We start from the raw sequence: 14,793 nt of genomic DNA, 5'->3' as shown, positions 1-14,793 counted from the left end.
TTTTGTATTAGATGTTTTAGCAATAGTTATAGTGTCAGTATCATTACATCAGTTAGTGTAAAGTCTATATAGGAATTAAGTAGAGTATGTAGTTTAACTTTCAGAAAATACATATAGTGTCACCTAATATTGCTTTTATGGTTCTATGTATTTAGAAGTCCCCTTTTTCTGGATTTGGATGTGTTGTGTGAATGCCTTCATTCTCATTCTTTCTTCCAAATCTTCAGTAATTGTGGCTTTTCACTCTACAGGAAACTTAACTGCAGACTCATCTCCTTCTTTCAATACATACCCACATCTTCGGAGAACTGGGGAGGGATGCCTTAGCTAGAAACATGTCTTTGAAACCATGTGCCTCAAAATCCAGAAAGTCACGGGTAATGGATTACCTCTGAATCAAAGGATGTTGGATGATAGAGTGTTGTCCTGTCCCATATAAAACCCTTTATGAGAACAGAGAGGAAACAGGTTTATGACTAACAGGCCCTCTTGCCATATTCCTCGGGGAAAGGAGTTTGTTCTTACAGTGTCCACTAAGAAATGCTTAAAAACCGACACCACCTTTGCAAAGTGTCCCCTTCTTTGTAAATGGACAGAGTTAGGATTTAATCAATACTTTAATAATGCCATTCTTATTATATTAAAATTGACCACCTTGAATTTAACCGAGTGCTAAAAGCTTACTTAAAAAATGGATTTTTTTTACTAGATTTATAAAAAGATGTGTAAGTTGAACATAAAAGATTAAGAAAACATTTAAGTTTTGATATTTATAATTTTAAGAAATTAAATATTGATTTATTTAACATCCCCACACTGGTTTTTATTACTACTAGTAAGCTTTTAATGAGCTTCAACAGAGCATGACTTCTTCTTACACTTTCAGAGACTTTGCCTATCTGAATGGGAACTTAAGGGGGAAAAAAAAGTTAGTTAAGCTAAAAAGTGTATATGTATGAGGGGCTTCCCTGGTGGTTCAGTGGTAAAGAATCCACCTGAAATGCAGGAGACACAGGTTCGATCCCTGGGTCAAGAAGATCCCCTGGAGAAGGAAATGGCAACCCACTCCAGTATTCTCACCTGGGACATCCCATGGACAGAGGAGTCTGGTGGGCTAGAGTCCATGGGGTCACAAGAAAGTTGGACACAACTTAGCAACTAAACAACAACATATATGTATGAACAACATCCATCTTCTTGCTTTTTTCTACCTAATTATCAGAAAATTTCTGTTATTTGTTTAGGAAAAAATCTTTCATTACTTTTGAAAAAACATGTTATCTAGGCAGTGCTGAAAAGCTAGAAATGATCTATTCAGTTCTTTAAAGGTTATAAAGCAAGAGATGGGATATTTTGAACTTTTATGTTCTATGCTGTTAGAATAAATACTAAAGTCAAGTTTGCTTCCCCTGTAGAAATGGTGCTTAAATATTAAACTGTGTTGTTTTTGTCCAGTCACTCAGTCATGTCCAACTCTTTGCAACCCCATGGATTGCAGCATGCCAGGCTTGTCTGTCCTTCACCATCTGCCAGAGCTTGCTCAGACTCATGTCCATTGAGTCGGTGATGCCATCCAACCATCTTGTCCTCTATCATCCCCTTCTCCTCCTGCCTTCAATCTTTCCCAGCATCAGGGTCTTTTCTAATGTGTTGGCTCTTTGCATAAGGTGGCCAAAGTATTGGAGCTTCAGCTTCAACATCAGTCCTTCCAATGAATATTCAGGGCTGATTTCCTTTAGGATTGACTGGTTTGATCTTGCAATCCAAGGACTCTCAGGAGTCTTTTCCAATACCACAGTTCCAAAGCATCAATTCTTTGGTGCTTAGCTTTTTTTATGGTCCAACTCTCACATCCGTACATCACTACTGGAAAAACCATAGCTTTGGCTAGACAGACCTTTGTGGGCAAAGTAATGTCTCTGCTTTTTAATATGCTGTCTAGGTTTGTCATAACTTTTCTTCCAAGGAACAAGTGTCTTTTAATTTCATGGCTGCAGTCACCATCTGCCGTAATTTTGGAGCCCAAGAAAATAAAGTCTCTCACTGTTTTCATTGTTTCCCCATCTATTTGCCATGAAGTGATGGAACCAGATGCCATGATCTTAGTTTGCTGAATGTTAAGCTTTCAGCCAACTTTTTCACTCTCCACTTTCACTTTCATCAAGAGGCACTTTAGTTCTTCTTCACTTTCTAGCCATAAGGGTGGTGTTATCTACATATCTGAGGTTATTGATATTTCTCCCAGCAATCTTGATTCCAGCTGTGCTTCATCCAGCCCAGCATTTCGCATGATGTACTCTGCATATAAGTTAAATAAGGAGGGTAACAGTATATAGCTTGACGTACTCCTTTCCCAATTTCGAACTAGTCTGTTGTTTCATGTCTTATCTAACTATTGCTTCTTGACCTGCATACAGGTTTCTCAGGAAGCAGGTAAGGTGGTCTGGTATTCCCATCTCTTGAAGAGTTTCCACAGTTGTTGTGATCCACACAGTCAAAGGCTTTAGCATAGTCAATAAAGCAGAAGTAGATGTTTTTCTGGAACTCTCTTGTTTTTTCTATGATCCAACAGATATTGGCAGTTTGATGTCTGGTTCCTCTGCCTTTTCAAAATCCAGCTTGAACATCTGGGAGTTCTCAGTTCATGTACTGTTGAAGCCTAGCTTGGATAATTTTGAGCATTATTTTGCTAGCATGTGAAATGAGTACAATTGTGAGGTAATCTGCACATTCTCTGGCATTGCTCTTTTTTGGGATTGAAATGAAACCAGACCTTTTCCAGTCCTGTGTCCACTGCTGAGTTTTCCAAATTTGTTGGCATGTTGAGTGCAGCACTTTAACAGTGTCATCTTTTAGGATTTGAAATAGCTCAGCTGGAATTGCTTCACCTCCACTAGCTTTGTTCATCACGATGCTTCCTAAGGCCCACTTGACTTTGCCTTCCAAGATATCTGGCTCTGGGTTAATGATCACAGCTCATGGTTATCTGGGTCATTAAGATCTTTTTTTTGTATAGTTCTTCTGTTTATTCTTGCCACCTTTTCTTAATATCATCTGCTTCTGTTAGGTTCATATTGTTTCTGTCCTTTATTGTGCCCATCTTTGCATGAAATGTTCCCTTGGTATCTCTGATTTTCTTGAAGGGATCTCTAGTCTTTCCCATTCTGTTGTTTTCCTCTGTTTCTTTGCACTGATCACTGACGAAGGCTTTATCTCTCCTTGCTGTTCTTTGGAACTCTGCATTCAAATGGGAATATCTTTCCTTTTCTCCTTTGCCTTTCACTTCTCTTCTTTTCCCAGCTATTTGTAAGGCCTCCTCAGGCAACCATTTTGCCTTTTTGTATTTCTTTTTCTTGGGGATGGTTTTGATCACCACCTCCTGTACAATGTCATGAACCTCTGTCCATAGTTCTTCAGGCACTCTGTCAGATCTAATCCCTTGAATCTATGTGTCACTTCCACTGTATAATTGTAAGGGATTTGCATTATGTCATACCTGAATGGCCTAATGGTTTTTCCTACTTTCTTCAATTTAAGTATGAATTTTGCAATAAGTAGTTCATGTCTGAGCTACAGTCAGCTCCCAGTCTTGTTTTTGCTGACTGTATAGAGCTTCTCCATCTTTGGCTGCAAAGAATATTATCAATCTGATTTTGATATTGACAGTGTGGTGATGTCCAGGTGTAGAGTCGTCTCTTGTGTTAATGGAAGAGGATGTTTGCTATGACCAGTATGTTCTTTTGGCAAAACTCTGTTAGCCTTTGCCCTGCTTCATTTTGTACTCCAAGGCCAAACTTGCCCGTTACTTTAGGTATCTCTTGGACAAGGAGGCCTGGCATGCTGTGGTTCATGGGGTCGCAAAGAGTCGGATACGACTGAGCGACCGAACTGAACTGAACTGAACTGACTTCCTACTGTGCTTTCCAAATACTAAACTATAGTGGCCTTAAAGTTCAACAGGTAGATTAGAATCATTATTATTATTGTTTTTTTCAAGCATGACACATATTCATACACATATATTATGCAAAATACAAAAATTTGTATAAGTAAGTCTAAAATTTCAGTGTTCCCCCAATTGCCTGAACATCAGAATCACTGAGAGAATTTTTTTTATATAATTATAGTATGCCCAGATCTGCTAAGTCAAAGCCTTCCAGTTGTGGCTCAGAGAAGTGAGTTTTCAGATACACTGACAAGGTTTGGGAACTAGGCCAGATAAATAAACTAAATAGCTAGCTAGCGTTTTAGGAAACAAGCTTGTTGTATAACTAACTTGTCATTTCTTGTTTATTTTAGAATTTTTATGCTTTTTGTTCATTTTCATACTCATCACATTTTTTTCTTATATCAGCTACCTTTTATTTACATCAAAGTTTTATTTTTACATCAAAGTTTATTATTTTTAATTTTTTTATTTTTACATCAAAGTTTATTGTAGAATCTCTGGGTAAGAGGGAATTTTGGCAGTCATGGATCAAGCCTCCTCTGAATGGTAAAATTCCCTCCTCTGCCTGGCAACATCTTTCCTAAAAGGTCAGTCATCCTGCCTCTGACTGAGCAAGAGTTCCAGATTAAAAGGAATTGACTCCTTTGAAATAGTTCATTTCATTTTTCTATGACTGTGTTGGAAAGTTTGGAAAGTTCTTCCTTATGCGAAGCCAAAGTCCATCCTCATCTAACTTCCCCTCTTAGTTCTGCTCTCCAAGCCCACCTAATACCAAGGACTTTTTCCTTGTCTCTCCTGCAGCCCATCAGAAGTTTGGAGACAGACATTCGATCTCCTCCAAGTCTGCTCTAAGTTAAACCTTTCCAGTTCTGTTAACTATTGATCATGTGATTGGAGACGTGCTTTTAAACAACCCATGTGATAGAAATTCCCTCCAGTTTATCATAGTCTTTGAATGTACAGCAGGAGCCTCACCACGAAAGAGTGGAGACATGGGGCCATGGGCATTCTCGTCCAAATACTACACTGCAGTCCATGCATCCTACCATTACCTGACTCTTCAGATACATCATTCCTTAGTCTCTTCACCACAAACTATAAAGCACTGTGTCCCCCAGCTAGTATTTGAGTATTTTTCCTGGAATGTAGTGAAGGCCTTCCCTTTCAGCTCTGTTCAATTTTAGCTCATTAGGATCTGCTCATTCCAATCTGTTGAAATTATCTTGGATCTAGATTCATCCATCTCATGTATCAGTTAGCCCTCTCAGCTTTACAGCATCAACAGAGTTGATATTATCCAAGTCCTTATCCTAGTAAATTAATAAATCAAAAAGGTTTGGTCCAAGAACATCAGTCCATTAGTCAAAGCTTTTTGGGTGGAGTTCACTGAATTATATTATCTTCTAGCTCAGACTGCTCATGAAATAAGATAAGAAAGGTTTTTTTCAAATGCTTACCTGAGAAGCATTACTCAGAAGAACATTACCGTTCTTCTGATCTGTTAGCCAGTCTATCAGCTGTTGACCAATTTAAAAAGGAAGTGAGGATAAGTAGGCATGATTTATTCCAAGCAGAGCATTACTGGCTCCTAGTGATTGAGTCGTTTCCCTTTTGTTCAAAATCATGTTTTTAATTACCAGTTTTAAAATCTTACCAGCAATATCAATATCAAAAGACTACTACTAATATCCATCTCTTTACTCTGTGGGTAAATAAGATAAGTACTTATCCTTGTGCCTTGCATATTGGAGGCCCTTTATATGAGGTTGATAGGGTTCGAGAAGGCAGCCTAAATGGTAGGAAATGTGATTCTTTGGCATCACAGAGATCTAGGTTCAAGTGCCACCGCTTACACACTAGGTGAACCTGAGCAAGTTATTTAACCTTTCTGAGCCTTTGTTTTCTCATCTGTAGAGTACTTATCTTGAAAGATTCTTGTTTTAAAAGTGGCAATTAGGAGTAATACACAAAAAGATCTGGGATGCTGTCTGTCATTTATTATATTAATAATAGTATATAAGAGCAAGATTTGTCCCAAAGATTGTTGACAATGGCTGACTTCTCTCATCAGTAGGTTCTACAGAACTGTAGTTTCTAATAGATTGAACATTCATTTGGAGCAGTTAAGTGCCCATAAAGAGGTTATTTTCCACCTTAGCAGTGTTGGTTCTAGCCTCTGTGGCTTTAAAATCAGTCTGATTAACCAAGAGGATAGGAATACCATGGAAATACCAAGTATTCCCACTTCCCCTGTAATTTAGGTTTTATTCTTACATGAAACCTAAGACTCCTATGAATTGGTCATCAAAGTACTTCCTTATATATATGCTGTTGTTCAGTCCCTAAATTGTGTCTGACTGTTTGTGACCCAATGGATTGCAGTCTGCCAGGCTTCCCTGTCTTTCATTATTTCCCAGAGTTTACTCAAGCTCATGTCTGCTGAGTCGATGATACAATCTAATCACCCCATCCTCTGCCTCCCCCTTCTCCTTTTGCCTTCAATCTTTCCCAGCATCAGGGTCTTTTCCAGTGAGTTGGCTCTTTGCATCAGGTGGCCAAGAATTGGAGCTTCACTTTAGCATCAGTCCTTCAAATTGTTCAAATCTCTTATGTTTAAACATAATAACAGAAATCACACAAGAAGTTGAGTCAACATCATAGAAATTAATAATTTCTATACGTCAAAGGAACAGACAGAATTAAAAGCCAGGAAACAGTTATAAAGAATACTTACAAGAAATACGACAAAGGATTAACATTTTAACATGTTTCAGTTCAGTTCAGTTCAGTCGCTCAGTCGTGTCCAACTCTTTGCGACCCCATCAATCACTGAGAAAAACACTAAGATTACACTAAATATTTTACAGAATAGAAAATAAAACCTATTTCACAGAGTAGAAAGTATAAACAATTAGTTTGGGAAAGTCTTTAATCTTAACTCTCTAGTAGCTAAAGAAGTAATGAAAATGGAGAGAGAAACAACATATCATAATCCAGTATGCTATGTCCTAGGATGGGCTTCCCAGGTGGCGCTAGTGGTAAAGAAGCTGCCTGCCAATGCAGGAAACACAAGAGCCAAGGGTTTGATCCCTGGGTTGGGAAGATCCCCTGGAGGAGGACATGGCAATCCACTCCAGTATTCTTGCCTGAACAATCCCCATGGACAGAGGAGCCTGGCAGGCTACAGTCCATAGGATCGCAAAGAATCAGACACAACTGAAGCCACAGCATGCCCTTTTAAGAAGAAACCTAGGAACCTCCATTTCTATATCTTTGAAAGAAGGAGACTTTGCCTTATATTCTACAAAGAGAAATAAATAGTATCAAATCCACACATTGTACGCCTTAAACTTAACACTATAGTATTTGTTAATTATATGTCAATTTAAAAGGGAATGAATGTTTTATTTTACTTGTAAAAATCTTGTAAGCATGATAGTATACAGATAGGTTTCTTAATTCATAAGAGAACCCATGCAGATTAATTGTTGACAACCAGGTCAGTGAAGTGGAAGTCAATGGGTTAATCATCACACTGGCGGGAGCTAATTCCATTTCTGGTGACAAATAGTCAGATCCCCATGGAGGTCCCCATAGCAAACATGTGCAGTTTTAAGTTCGCAGTGCGGTTTTAAGTTCGCAGGCTTCAGTCTGTGGGAAGTAACTACTGAAGACCCCCTGTGGCTAGAAAGCTGTTTGTCATTTTTGGTAAACTAGACAAAAACTACAACAGCAAGAAATGTATATCTTCATATAAATATTACTTTAAGCACGGCCTTTACGTGCATAGTTTTCTTCGTGGTAACTTCTTTGTAAATATTACATATCCTTCTCTCTTGTTTTTTTTTTTTAAAGTTACACTACTTAATATAGGCATTCACTAAAGCACTTGCATTGACAACCTCTATCCCTCAGAGATTTCCATCATAACTTCTTACTTACAAGTTCCTTTGAATGTTAACCAAAACTGGATTAAAATATTTGGGAGTTGTACTAACTTTAATTCACTAACATTTTAGTGACTGAATTTTACTAACTTTTTCTGCAGCTTCACTCTGCCTCCTGAAAGGCCCTCACCCAGGTCACCAGGAACCTCTTAATCACCAAATTTTATGGGCTGCTCTTAGCCTTTCTCTCACATCTGGTCCTGTGGCATTTGGTACTCTAGAAACTTCCCTCTCTGGCTTCTGTGACTCCCTCTCTTTCTGTATTCCTCTTTGCTCTATTCATTTTCTTAATTTTTTTCTTCCCAGAATGTGTCTAGACAGAGGATTTTCTGTGACTGAGTCTTTGGCTTTCTCCTTTAGGGATCTTTTCCACAGCTTCAACTGGTCCTGTGTGCTGCTCTTTCCACATCCCTCTCAACCTCTCTCGTGAACTACAAACCTCATGCCGACTTTTACTGGACCCTCCCCTGCTGCATCTCACAGGCATCTCCTCCTTAACATTCCTCAACCTGGACTCATTATCCTGTCCTTCCAAACATGCTTCCTCACATTCTCTAACTAGATTAAAGTTAATTTGATTACTTAATATTAATCTAATTGGATTAATAATGCCCGAACATGGGCATCATCCTAGATGCTTTCCCTCACTCTTCTCCTGAGATTGTTCCACATAATTCTTCCTCTGTGGTGCTTCTCAAATCTGTCTTCTTTCATACATTGCTGTTATCTTTTTTAACCTTAATCATCTCTTTCTTCACTCATTCATTTATTGATTCAATGGACTGTTTAATAATTTAATTAAAAACATATATAGCCCTAACTTTAGATGTGGTAGTAAGTGATAAGAAAGACAATTGGGGAAGAGGGTTTCCCTACAGGGAAGGCCTCTCAGACCTGAAGCAAGAATGGGAGCCAGTCAGTTGACGAAGGGACAGCAAGAATGAATAGTATGAGGCAGGACAGGGTTCAGAACATTCTGGAAGCTGAGTGCGGTGACTGGAGAGAGTGCCATCAGATGAGGATGGAAAGGTGGTCACAGGTCAGGCCCTGCAGGTCCACTGGGCTTTGGTAAGGGAAAACCAGGGTTTTGAGTTGGGGGCTAATAAATATATTTAAATTTTAAGAAGATGGCCTTGAACACCATTGGAACACAGGCTGGACAGCACCCGATGTCTGGACTTTCAACTCCCAGGTACTGCCTCCAGACTTCCGTCTCTGACCCTGCCTCCAGACTTCCGTCTCTGACCCAGGTTAAACCAGGTCATTCTTCCATTGAACATGCTATAATCACCTCACCTTCCAGATAAAGTCTGAATCTTTATGTAATAGATTTCACTGTATGGTCTTTGCTTACTTCTTCCAGCCTTCTATTCCTTTTTTTTTTTTCTCTCTCTTTTTTTTCTTCTGTTCCTTTTGAATATCTGGTATTTTCAGTTCAGTTCAGTCGCTCAGTTGCGTCCAACTCTTTCCAACCTCATGGACTGCATCATGCCGGGCCTCCCTGTCCATCACCAACTCCCGGAGTTTACTCAAACTCATGTCCTTTGAGTCAGTGATGCCATCCAACCATCTCATCCTCTTTCTTCCCCTTCTCCTCCTGCCTTCAATCTTTCCCAGCATCAGGGTCTTTTCAAATGAGTCAGCTCTTCGCATCAGGTGGCCAAAGTACTGGAGTTTCAGCTTCAACATCAGTGCTTCCAATGAACACTCAGGACTGATCTCCTTTAGGATGGACTGGTTGGATCTCCTTGCAGTCCAAGGGACTCTCAAGAGTCTTCTCCAACACCACAGTTCAAAAGAATCAATTTTTCGGCACTCAGCTTTCTTCGTAGTCCAACTCTCACATCTATACATGACCACTGGAAAAACCATAGCCTTGACTAGATGGACCTTTGTTGGTAAAGTAATGTCTCTGCTTTTTAATATGCTATCTAGGTTGGTCATAACTTTTCTTCCAAGGAACAAGTGTCTTTTTATTTCATGGCTGCAGTCACCATCTGCAGTGATTTTTGAGCCCCCCAAAATAAAGTCTGTCACTATTTCCACTGTTTCTCCATCTATTTGCCATGAAGTGATGGGACCAGATGCCATGATCTTAGTTTGCTGAATGTTAAGCTTTCAGCCAACTTTTTCACTCTCCACTTTCACTTTCATCAACAGCCTCTTTAGCTCTTCTTCACTTTCTGCCATAAGGGTGGTGTCATCGGCATATATGAGGTTATTGATATTTCTCCCAGCAGTCTTGATTCCAGCTTGTGTTTCATCCAGCCCACCATTTTGCATGATGTACTCTGCATATAAGTTAAAAAAGCAGGGTGACAATATCCAGCCTTGACGTGCTCCTTTTCCTATTTGGTACCAGTCTGCTGTTCCATGTCTAGTTCTAACTGTTGCTTCCTGACCTGCATACAGGTTTCTCAAGAGGCAGGTCAGGTGGTCTCGTATCCCATCTCTTTCAGAATTTTCCACAGTTTATTGTGATCCACACAGTCAAAGGCTTTGGCATAGTCAATAAAACAGAAATAGATGTTTTTCTGGAACTCTTGCCTTTTTCATGATCCAGCAGATGTTTTGACAATTTGATCTCTGGTTCCTCTGCCTTTTCTAAATCCAGCTTGAACATTTGGAAGTTCACGGTTCATGTATTGTTGAAACCTGGCTTGGAGAATTTTGAGCATTACTTTTCTAGCGTGTGAGATGAGTGCAATTGTGTGGTAGTTTGAGCATTCTTTGGCCTTGCCTTTCTTAGGGATTGGAATGAAAACTGACCTTTTCCAGTCCTGTGGCCACTGCTGAGTTTTCCAAATTTGTTGGCATATTAAGTGCAGCACTTTAACAGTGTCATCTTTTAGGATTTGAAATAGCTCAACTGGAATTCCATCATCTCCACTAGCTTTGTTCGTAGTGATGCTTCCTGAGGCCCTCTTGACTTCACTTTCCAGGGTGTCTGGCTCTAGGTGAGTGATCACACCATCGTGATTATCTGGGTCATGAAGATCTTTTTTGTACAGTTCTTCTGTGTGTTCTTGCCACCTCTTCTTAATATCTTCTGCTTCTGTTATGTCCATACCATTTCTGTCCTTTATTGAGCCCATCTTTGCTTGAAATGTTCCCTTGGTATCTAATTTTCTTGAAGAGATCTCTAGTCTTTCCCATGCTATTGTTTTCCTCTATTTCTTTGCACTGATCACTGAGGATGACTTTCTTATCTCTCCTTGCTATTCTTTGGAACTCTGCATTCAAATGGGTATATCTTTCCTTTTCTCCTTTGCTTTTTGCTTCTCTTCTTTTCACAGCTATATGTAAGGCCTCCTCACACAGCCATTTTGCTTCTTTGCATTTCTTTTCCATGGGGATGGTCTTGCTCCCTGTCTCCTGTACAATGTCACAAACCTCTGTCCATAGTTCATCAGGCACTCTGTCTATCAAATCTAATCCCTTGAACCTATTTCTCACTTCCACTGTATAATCGTTAGGGATTTGATTTAGGTCAAACCTGAATGGTCTAGTGGTTTTCCCTACTTTCTTCAGTTTAAGTCTGAATTTTGCAATAAGGAGTTCATGATCTGAGCCATAGTCAGCTCCCGGTCTTGTTTTTGCTGACTGTATAGAGCTTCTCCATCTTTGGCTCTAAAGGATATAATCTGATTTCGGTGTTGACCATCTGGTGATGTCCATGTGTAGAGTCTTCTCTTGTGTTGTTGGAAGAGGGCATTTGCTATGACTAGTGCATTCTCTTGGCAGAACTCTATTAGCCTTTGCCCTGCTTCCTTCTGTACTCCAGGGCCAAATTTGCCTGTTACTCCAGGTATCTCTTGACTTCCTACTTTTGCATTCCAGTCCCCTATAATGAAAAGGACATCTTTTTTGGGTGTTAATTCTAGAAGGTCTTATACGTCTTCATAGAACCTTTCGACTTCTGCTTCTTCATTACTTCAGCATTACTGGTCGGGGCATAGACTTGGGTTACTGTGATAGTGAATGGTTTGCCTTGGAAACGAACAGAGATCATTCTGTATTTTTTGAGATTGCATTCAAGTACTGCATTTCAGACTATTTTGTTGACTATGATGGCTACTCCATTTCTTTTAAGGGATTCTTGCCCACAGCAGTAGATATAATGGTCATCTGAGTTAAATTCACCCATTCCAGTCCATTTTAGTTCGCTGATTCCTAAAATGTCAATGTTCACTCTTGCCATCTCCTGTGTGATCACTTCCAATTTGCCTTGATTCATGGACCTAACATTTCAGTTTCCTATGCCGTATTGCTCTTTACAGCATCAGACCTTGCTTCCATTACCAGTCACATCCACAACTGGGTGTTTTTGCCTTGGCTCCATCTCTTCATTCTTTCTCCAGTTCTTTCTCCACTGTTCTCCAGTAGCATATTGGGCACCTACCGACCTGTGGGGTTCATCTTTCAGTGTCCTATCTTTTTGCCTTTTCATACTGTTCATGGGGGTCTGAAGTGGTTTTCCATTCCCTTCTCCAGTGGACGACATTTGTCAGCACTCTCCACCATGACCCGTCCGTCTTGGGTGACCCTAAGATCATCTTGGGTGGCTCAGTTTCACTGAGTTAGACAAGGCTGTCGTCCATGTGATTAGATTGGTTAGTTTTCTGTGATTGTGGTTTTCAGTCTGTCTGCCCTCTGATAGAGAAGGATAAGAAGTTTATGAAAGCTTACTGATGGGAGAGACTAACTGAGGGGGATACTGGGTCTTGTTCTGATGGGCGGGGCCACGCTCAGTAAATCTTTAATCCCATTTTCCATTGATGGGTGGAGCTGTGTCCCCTCCCTGCTGTTTCCCTGGGGTCAAACTATGGTGGAGGGAATGAAGAGAATGGTGACCTCCCCTAGGAGATCCCAGGCGTGTACTGCTACAGTCTGTGCCCCCAGCCCTGCAGAGGCCACCACAGACCCACGCCTTCGCCGGAGACTCCTGACACCCGCAGGCAAGTCTCCTGTGGGCTCACTGTTCCTTTCTCCTGGATTCTGGTGCACAAGGTTCTGCTGTGCCCTCCAAGCGTCTATTTCCCAGTCCTGTGTAAGTTCTGGCAGCTCCATACTGGGGTGAATGGCGACCCCCTCCAGGAGGACTTATGCCACACCCACACCCAGAGCCCCTGTCCCTGCGGCAGACCGCTGCCGGCCCGGCCCTCCACAGGAGACGCTCAGACACAGTTCTGTCTCAGTCTCTGTGGGGTCCCTGGGCCCTGGTGCACACGAGGTTTGTTTGAGCCCTCTGAGCGTCTCTGATGGGAATGGGGTTTGATTCTAAGTGCAAATTCGCCCCTCCTACCATCTTGCTGGGGCTTCTCCTTTGCCCTTGGACATGGGGTATCTCCTCACAGCCGCTCCAGTGTCTGTGGTCTTACTGGGGTTTTTCTGACCTTGGACATGGGGTATCTCCTCACAGCCGCCCCAGTGTCTGTGGTCTTACTGGGGTTTTTCTGACCTTGGACGTGGGGTATCTCCTCACGGCCAGTCCAGCGAAACGCAGCGCCTGCTCCTGACCTTGGACGTGGGTTGGGGGGAGAGGTTCCTCTGGTACTTTAACCACATCAAAATGCTTACAGGTCTCAAAAGGGTTTGGACTGTGCTGTCCCCTTCCTGTCGGTCTGTTTAGTTCCTCTTCATCCTTCAGGATCAGCTTGAGAGCCAGATCTCTGGAGAAGCCTTTATCAACCTGCCCCCTCCCCCAAGTGTCTGCCCCTCAGGCTGGGTTGTCAGACTAGTTCACACACGTCTTCCTCAGTGCCAGGAGGCAGCAAGGCAGCGGGAAGGTGCATCTCAGAGATGGCACACCAGTGTTCCCACTCCATGTGGATGACTTTGCCCATTTTCATTTTCTCTCACATTCATTAGTACTTCTTTTCCTTCACTGCCTGCTAAGTCGCTTCAGTCGTGTCTGACACTTGGCAACCCCATGGACTGTAGCCCACTAGGCTCCTTTGTCCTTGGGATTCTTCAGGCAAGAATACTGGAGCGGGTTGCCGTTTCCTACTCGCGGGGATCTTCCCGACCCAGAGATCAAACCCACAACTCTTACGTCTCCTGCATTGGCAGGCAGGTTCTTTATCACTAGTGCCACCTGCGAAGCCTCTTTCCTTCACTAATACAGAGCTTTTCCTAATATGACAACTGGAACTGTGCAAGCCTAAACTTTCTTTGATTTCTGTGTAGTACTTTGCGTTTGTAAGCACTTTTTAGTTTGTAGAGTCCCTTCAAATATCTGTTGCTATTTAATTTCCACCACATCCCTGTGAGGATACAGTACAACCAGAGGTAGCAGAGAAGTCACGTTTCCTGTTAATCGTGATGGCGTTACTCCCTCTGTGGTAGATGATCTGGAATACTGAGACTTGGGCACGTTGGTCCTATTGCCTTTACATCTGGTATATTTATATTTGTGTGACAGTTTTTTCTTTCCTCTTTGGCTGGCCCAAGAATTATTAAGAGAAAACATTTTAATTTCTACGTGGTTTGATTTTATCTGTATCTTTGTTCATCCTTTAAAAATAAATTTCTGCATTTATGGTCTAAAAACTACTGTTTGGTTGGTTTTGGGAGGTTTCTTTGATGGGGTTGTTTATTTTAGAGGTTTTTGTTTGCTTTGGGTTTTTTGGCTTTAAACAACAAAACTACTCTGGAGGATAGAAGTCTGAAATCAAGGTGCCTGCAGAACCATGCTCCCTCTGAAACCTGCAGGGAGTTTTCCTTGCCCCTTCCTCACTTATGGTGGTTTGCCTGCAGTCTCTGGTAATCTTGGCATATAGCTGTATCATTCTAATCCTCCACCTTCACAGGCCTTCTCCCTGGGTCCCTCTTTGTTCACATGGCCATCTCCTTATAAGGACACCTGCCTGGTTGATCTTTTTTTTTTTCCATTTA

General features: G+C 41.3%; 1 protein-coding gene across 1 annotated transcript in view; it reads left to right on the top strand.

Annotated features, from left to right (window-relative positions):
* The window catches only part of PKD2 (polycystin 2, transient receptor potential cation channel), a 58,560-nt gene that overhangs the window by 9,605 nt on the left and 34,162 nt on the right, over window positions 1-14,793 (top strand). The gene's annotated exons all lie outside the window — the stretch shown is intronic.

The sequence above is a fragment of the Cervus elaphus genome, chromosome 17 (genome assembly GCF_910594005.1).
Source record: "Cervus elaphus chromosome 17, mCerEla1.1, whole genome shotgun sequence".
Taxonomy (NCBI): domain Eukaryota; kingdom Metazoa; phylum Chordata; class Mammalia; order Artiodactyla; family Cervidae; genus Cervus; species Cervus elaphus.
Note: the sequence above shows the minus strand (reverse complement) of the source record. Positions and strands in the feature narration are given on the sequence as shown.